The following is an 8,503-nucleotide window of genomic DNA, read 5'->3' on the forward strand; positions in this document are numbered from 1 at the left end:
ACAGAGTTCAGGAGGCTTGAGCAAAGTTCCAGTCTAGTGGTGAGTCTTGGGTGCTCCTGGTCGTCTTCGGCGCCAGTGAACTCTCCCCAGCAAACCCCTCCAGTGCCCTCTTCTGCCGCTCTTTGCAAAGCCCCACAGAGCGATCACCTCCCCACTTAACTAGCTACAACCTCCCTCCTTGTTCCCAATGCAGAGTCACAAGCCCCAGTACTCACAGCCCCACGCAGCTCTGGGCAGCCATGATACTGGGTCCAGATCTGGTCTGTCCTTCTGGGGCGATTCCCCCCGGCACAGTGCTCCTCCTGGCTCCTGTCCTGGGCTGTCCCCGATCGGGCCTGTCCTCCTCAGGCGGGTTCTCCCTGCTCCCTTCTCCAGGGCCTGCCGGCTCTCCTTGGAGGCACTGCTGGGATTATTTCTTTTGGGGGGGGAGAGTGTAACCCCTTTGGGGTCTAGAGAGCATGGCCCCTTTAAATCTTTTTCCCAGGGAGGAGGGGGAGAGTAAGAAAAAAGGAGGGAAACTCCAGGGGGTGGGTCTGGAGCTCCAGGGAGGGAGAGGAGAGCCGGCAGGCCCTGGAGAAGGAAGCATGGAGAAACTGCCTGAGGCCTGAGCAGGACAGGCCCGATTGGGGACAGCCCAGGACAGGAGCCAGGAGGAGCACTGTGCCGGGGGGAATTGCCCCAGAAGGACAGACCAGATCTGGACCCAGTATCATGGCTCCCTCCATCAGAGCAACAGCAGACAATCATTTTGTGCCTTTTTTCAGCACAGACACCATAGCACTGGGATCATGGAGCCCACTCAGATCACCGCAGCAATTATGAGCACTGTAAACACCACACGCATTATCCTGCAGTATATGCAGAACCAGAACCTGCAAAAGCAAAAGCAGGCGAGTAGGCGACGGCAGCGCAGTGACGAGAGTGATGAGGACATGGACACAGACTTCTCTCAAAGGCTTTGGCTACACTTACACTTCAAAGCGCTGCCGCGGCAGCGCTTTGAAGCGCTAAGTGTAGTCAAAGCGCCAGCACTGGGAGAAAGCTCTCCCAGCGCTGTCTGTACTCCACCTCCCTGGGGGGAATAACATACAGCGCTGGGAGCCGCGCTCCCAGCGCTGGGGCTTTGACCACACTGGCGCTTTGCAGCGCCGCAATTTGCAGCGCTGGAGAGGGTGTGTTTTCACACCCTGCTGCAGCGCTGCAAATTTGTAAGTGTAGCCAAGCCCAAAGTACGGGCCTTGGCAATGTGGACATCATGGTGTTAATGGGGCAGGTTCATGCCATGGAATGCTGATTCTGGGCTCGGGAAACAAGCACAGAGTGGTGGGACCGCATAGTGCTGCATGTCTGGGATGATTCCCAGTGGCTGCGAAACTTTCGCATGCGTAAGGGTACTTTCATGGAACTTTGTGACTTGCTTTCCCCTGCTCTGAAGCACAAGAATACCAAGATGAGAGCAGCCCTCACACTTCACAAGCGAGTGGTGATAGTCCTGTGGAAGCTTGCAACGCCAGACAGCTACCGGTCAGTCAGGTATCAATTTGGAGTGGGCAAATCTACTATGGGGGCTGCTGTGATCCAAGTAGATAATGCAATCAAAGAGCTGCTGCTATCAAGGGTAGTGAGTCTGGGAAATGTGCAGGTCATAGTGGATGGCTTTGCTGCAATGGGATTCACTAACTGTGGTGGGGCGATAGACAGAACCCATATCCCTATCTTGGCACCGGAGCATCAAGCCAGCAAGTACATAAATCGCAGGTACTTTTCAATAGTGCTGCAAGCACTGGTGGATCACAAGGGACGTTTCACCAACTTCAACGTGAGATGGCTGGGAAAGGTACATGATGCTCACATCTTCAGGAACTCTGGTCTGTTTGAAAAGCTGCAGCAAGGGACTTTCTTCCCAGACCAGAAAATAACCGTTGGGGATGTTGAAATGCCTATAGTTATCCTTGGGGACCCAGCCTACCCCTTAATGCCATGGCTCATGAAGCCATACACAGGCAGCTTGGACAGTAGTCAGGAGCTGTTCAGCTATAGGCTGAGCAAGTGCAGAATGGTGGTAGAATGTGCATTTGGACGTTTAAAAGCACGCTGGCGCAGTTTACTGACTCAGATAGACCTCAGCGAAACCAATATTCCCATTGTTATTACTGCTTGCTGTGCACTCCATAATATCTGTGAGAGTAAGGGGGAGATGTTTATGGTGGGGTGGGTGGTTAAGGCAAATCGCCTGGCCGCTAATTACTCTCAGCCAGACACCAGGACAGTTAGCAGAGTGCAGCAGGGTGCGGTGCGCATCAGAGAAGTTTTGAAAACCAGTTTCATGACTGGCCAGGCTACGGTGTGAAAGTTCTGTTTATTTCTGCTTGATGAAATCCCTCCTCCTTGGTTCACTCTACTTCCCTGTAAGCTAACCACCCTCCCCTCCCCACTTCGATCACCAGTTGCAGAGGCAATAAAGTCATTGTTGCTTCTCATTCATGCATTCTTTATTAATTCATCACACAAATAGGGGGATAACTGCCAAGGTAGCCCGGGAGGAGTCGGGGAGGAGGAAAGCACCGGGTGGGGGCGGGGGAGGAGGGAAGGACAAGGCCATTCTGCACTTTAAAACTCATTGAATGCCAGCTTTCTGTTGCTTGGGCAGTCCTCTGGGGTGGAGTGGTTGGGTGTCCAGAGGTCCCACCACTGCGTTCTTGGGCATCTGGGTGAGGAGGCTATAGAACTTGGGGAGGAGGACGGTTGGTTACACAGGGTCTGTAGCGGCGGTCTGTGCTCAAGCTGCCTTTCCTGAACCTCAACCATACGCTGGAGCATATTAGTTTGTTCCTCCAGTAGCCTCAGCATTGCCCCTTGCCATCTGTCACCAAGCTGACGCCACCTATCATCTTCACCCCACCACTTATTATCTTTAGCCCGCCACCTGTTCTCGCGTTCATATTGTGCTTTTGTGGACTCTGACATTGTCTGCCTCCATGCATTCTGCTGGGCTCTTTCAGTGTGGGAGGACTGCATGAGCTCAGAGAACATTTCATCGCGAGTGCATTTTTTTCGCCTTCTAATCTTCACTAGCCTCTGGGAAGGAGAAGACTGTGTGAGTGCTGAAACATTTGCAGCTGGTGGAGGAAAGAAAAGGGAGAGTAGTAGTTAAAAAGACACATTTTAGAGCACAATGGGTAGACTCTTTCATGGTAAACCTTGCTGTTAACATTACATAGCACATGTGCTTTTGGTACAAGGTCGTATTTTGCCTCTTATTGAGGGTATGCTGGTTTGGTGTGAGAGATCTTTCATGCAGGGCTGGGCAACAGAATTTGACTTGCAGGCAGCCATGGTAAGACACAGTCTTTTGGCTTCTTTAACCTTCATAACATGTAGGAATGGTTTCAAACAGCAGCGCCCTCATTTCCCATACCAAGCAGCTGTTGGGTTGGCCATTTAAAATGGGTTGGCCATTCAAAAGGAGGAAGGGCTGCAGTTTTCAGGTTAACGTGCAGTACAAACCCAACTAACACTCCCCACCACAATTCTCTGGGATGATCGCTTCACCCCTCCCCCCACCGTGTGGCTAACAGGGGGGAACATTTCTGTTCAGGCAAACAGCCCAGCAGGAACGGGTACCTCTGAATGTTCCCTTAATAAAATCACCCTATTTCAACCAGGTGACCAGGAATGATATAACTCTCCTGAGGATAACATAGAGAGATAAAGAACTGATGCTGTTTGAATGCCAGCAAATACCGGGACCATACGCTGCCATGCTTTCTTATGCAATGACTCCTGACTATGTGCTACTGGCCTGGCATGATAAAATGTCCTACCATGGAGGACGGAATAAGGCTGCCCTCCCCAGAAACCTTTTGCAAAGGCTTTGGGAGTACATCCAGGAGAGCTTTATGGAGATGTCCCTGGAGGATTTCCACTCCATCCCCAGACACGTTAACAGACTTTTCCAGTAGCTGTACTGGCCGCGAATGCCAGGGCAAATTAATCATTAAACACGCTTGCTTTTAAACCATGTATAATATTTACAAAGGTACACTCACCAGAGGTCCCTTCTCCACCTGGCAGGTCCGGGAGGCAGCCTTAGGTGGGTTCGGGGCGTACTGACTCTAGGTCTAGGGTGAGAAACAGTTCCTGGCAGTCGGGGAAAATGGTTTCTCTGCTTCCTTGCTGTGAGCTATCTTAAACCTCCTCCTCATCATCTTCCTTGTCCCCAAAACCCACATCCCTGTTGCGTGCTACTCCATTGACGGAATCAAAGCACAGCGGTGGGGTAGTTGTAGGGGCATCCCCTAAAATGGCATGCAGCTCATCATAGAAGCGGCATGTTGGGGCTCTGACCTGGAGCGGCTGTTTGCCTCTCTGGCTTTTTGGTAGGCTTGCCTGAGCTCCTTAAGTTTCACGCGACACTGCTGCGGGTCCCTGTTATGGCCTCTGTCCTTCATGCCCTTTGAGATTTTTTCAAATGTTTGGGCATTTTGTCTTTTGGAATGGAGTTCTGATAGCATGGATTCGTCTCCCCATACAGCGATCAGATACCATATCTCCCGTTCAGTCCATGCTGGAGCTCTTTTGTGATTCTGGGACTCCATCATGGTCACCTCTGCTGATGAGATCTGTACTCACCTGCAGATCTCCACGCTGGCCAACAGGAAATGAGATTCAAAAGTTTGCAGGCCTTTTCCTGTCTACCTGGCCAGTGCATCGGAGTTGAGAGCACTGTCCAGAGCAGTCACAATGGAGCACTTTTGGATAGCTCCTGGAGGCCAATACCGTCAAATTGTGACCACACTACCCCAAATTCGACCCGGCAAGGTCGATTTCAGTGCTAATCCACTCATCGGGGGAGGAGTACCAAAACCGATTTTAACAGCCCTTTAAGTCGAAAATAATGGCTTTGTCATGTGGACGGGTGCAGGGTTAAATCAATCTAATGCTGCTAAATTCGACCAAACTCGTAGCGTAGACCAGGGCTCAGTCAGTAATACTTCTCCATCCCACATAAGACACATTCTTCCTGTGAATGCATGGTTAAATCTGTGACATATTGAGAAACTGTGAAGAGTTCAAACTGATTATAGTCTTGTCCCCAGACTATGGTTAGGCCCAGGTCCTGCAAAGACTTACACATGTGCTTAACTTTATGGGCTGCAAGTAGTCCCATTTCTTGATACTGCAAGACATTGCCATATCTGTCATACTGAGCTCCTCCTGATATATCCCGAGCATTGTCAATTTCCATTGTCCACACTATGTGGTAAGGGTATTCAGCAGCTCCCAGGACTTGATAGGGACCTCAGGATTTGACCCCAAGTTTGGAAATATTTTTCCCTACTACACTGATTCCTTTTCATTTTGCAAAATATTGATTTCCTCTCATTTATTTCACAAGTTCTGCTTATGTCAAGCCAACACAGCATGTGTACCAGCCATATCAATTGATGTCAGCATCATTCTGGGAATAGCATTTATTAGTTAACTTCTGCTTCAGAGCCAGTAAGGAAATGAAAACAAAACTTTTGAGTTTTTGCAGTGTTTACATTATACACTAGTGATTACATTTTTTAATGTTAGGTGTCAGACTGATATAATTAAAAATACTATAACAACTTAGATCGTGGGTCTAAAACATTAACAGAATCCCTTTATGTTTCAAGGGTTTACGTTTTCCATCCATGTGGCTATATTGTAGTGTCTATATACAAATGTAAGGAATATAAGGAACAAACAAGAAAAATGAGAAGTGCTACAAAGTGATGATAATTATGACCTAATTGGCATAAATTAAACCTGGAGGGAATAGTGCAATGCCAGTATTAATGGACACAAGTGGTAGAAAAGGCAAAATGGAATATTGGTGTCATGTATCAAACATTTTTATGCCAATGAGCTGCAATTCAACAATGAAGAATGTATGGAGTAAAATTCGATGCAGTGGGATCTAAGGAATGAAAAAACAAAGGGGTGGAGGTGCAATACAGTGGGTATGAAGAGAACAAAACCAAAACATTCCTAGACCTACTTTTGGAAGTATGTGAATCCCCAGGATACTATACTCAGGGATTTTAACTATCCAGAAATCTATGAGGTAACAAACACAGCCAAAAAAGCAAATGGAAACTCCTGAGTTACATATGTAAGACGAGCCAGAAAATAAAAAATCCAAGCAGACGACAGTCCATCTTGGGGTCTGTTTCCTACCAACAAGGTGGAACTGAAGGAAACTTTGGAAATAATAGGGAAGATCTGAGCCGGGAGCTTGAATTTAGCATCGTAAAGAATGGGTTTCAGACCGCAGCAGTAAAAGGATATTAAACATCACAAAATCAAATCTGGGGAAATTTTAAAAAATTGTGAATAAAGATGTGGCAGCAAAGAAGTACTAAAACCGTCAGCATTGGAGAAGGCTGGAGAATCCCAAGGGCGCCATAATAAAAGTACAACGGACTGCAATTCTTCAGAAAAAGGAACAAGCAGCAGCAGCTTCATGAATGACAACTACAACAAGGTTATAAAATCAACTGCACAGGAAAGAGAAATGGGGAAAAAACAAAAATACATGCTTAAGTTAGGAGGGAAATAGAAGAGCACTAGAAAACAGAATTGCTTACTTCTAACAAAAAATTCAAGGAGAATAAGAAGGGCTTTAACAAACCTTAAGGAAGAAGAATGATGCTCAGGGTGGTTGTTAGTGTTACCAAATTCCCAGCCATCATTTATGTTTTGTAGAAGCCAATGTAGCCCAGGGCTGAATCCTGAGTGTAGCCTATTGTCTTCAGAGAATCAAATTTCACGGGGAATCTGGAGTATGGTTACAGTTTGTCATTTCTATTTTTTGCTGACTAACACAGGGTATTCTTTGGACTTGCAGCATATAGAAGCAATGCTATATTAATTTTGCATTATTATTATTAGGGTTTCCAGTTTTAGGCTAAATCTCAGTAATCAAAGCACATATTTAAGCTTTATAAAATGCATATCAAAATGCCAGAAATTTTAAATGTTTTGCAGAGTGAAAAGTTTTTGCAGAGCAGAATCTGGTCCTAAATTAGAATGAACAATCATTCCTGATTTCTCATTGTTTATGTTTGCATTATCTAAACTCCACTAGGACTCCTAGTACTAAGACAAGTTTTCATTTATAGAGCCCTGAATATCTGTGGATATCGCAGATGGATGCGGATCCAAATTTTATATTTAGAGCCCTGCAAATCTGCAGATATAATTTTGTATCCACACAGGGCTCTATTCATTTCCCTAAGGATCTTAACTATATTTTTTTCATTCTCTGAAACACTTCCTCTCATTTCAGTTACACAAGCCAGTGGAATTACTCTGAATGTATATGCTTTAACCAAGATCAGAATCTGTCCTTGTGTTTTTAATGATGTCATAATTTGCAGCAGTAGACATTTTTATACCAAGCATGTATTTATTGGTTGTATACATTATTACATCAGTGTAAAATAACCATCAGCGTGACTTATATTCTAACATTCACCAGTCCCAAAATCTGAATAAAGCAGCATTTAGAAATTCTGGTTTTTTTATTGACTCAAGAGACCACTTGTCCTTTGGTTACCACTTGCTGTTTGCTCAGGAAACTCTTTACTGCCACTGTTACATTCTTTAAACATAATAGGACAATGGTATAGTGTCGTCTGTGGGGTAAGGGGACACCACTGTTTTGTATTTCTTTAAATTTATTACTATAGCTACTAGGAACAATCAACAAAGACTTCCTGAGGATGAATGTTGTCAGTATATGAAACATTGAATAATCCCCTTTTTTGTTTTGCTGAATGCTCTGCTTTCTTTTATATGTAAAGGGGGGGAAATGACAGTACTGGGGAATGGAGCTGTACGTATATGATGATATTTTTTAATTTAAAAAAAGTGGGGACTTTGGGCTGGATTGTGATCTCAAACTAATTCCATACCACCACTGAACACCATTGACTTCACCTGAGTTATTCATGGTTTATCCTGATGGGAGAGCAGCAGCAGGCCCTCTAACTGGCACTTCCATTATATTTCAATCTGAATTTTATTCTGTTTCTATTGCCAGACCCAGATAATCTAGAATGCTGCAGCTGTTGTGACAGATTGTTTTCTTTAAGATTCAGTCATGGCACTGGCATAGACTCATAGACTCTCAGGTCAGAAGACACTATCACAGGGGTTCTCAAACTGGGGGTTCGGACCCTAGGGGGTCGCGAGGTTATTACATGGGGGGGTTGCGAGCTGTCAGCCTCCACCCCAAATCCTGCTTTGCCTCCAGCATTTATAATGGTGTTAAATATATACAAACATGTTTTTAATTTATAAGGGGGGGGTCGCACTCAGAGGCTTGCTATGTGAAAGGGGTCACCAGTACAAAAGTTTGAGACCCACTGCACTATCATGATCATCACTGGCAGATTAACGGGCCCATTCCCAAAGGCCCCAGCCAATTTGATGGCCCCTGCAGGAGTGTGGGAACCTGTTTTGAGGAGGG

This window comes from Mauremys reevesii, linkage group 1, assembly GCF_016161935.1.
Source record: "Mauremys reevesii isolate NIE-2019 linkage group 1, ASM1616193v1, whole genome shotgun sequence".
In the NCBI taxonomy this organism is placed as follows: domain Eukaryota; kingdom Metazoa; phylum Chordata; order Testudines; family Geoemydidae; genus Mauremys; species Mauremys reevesii.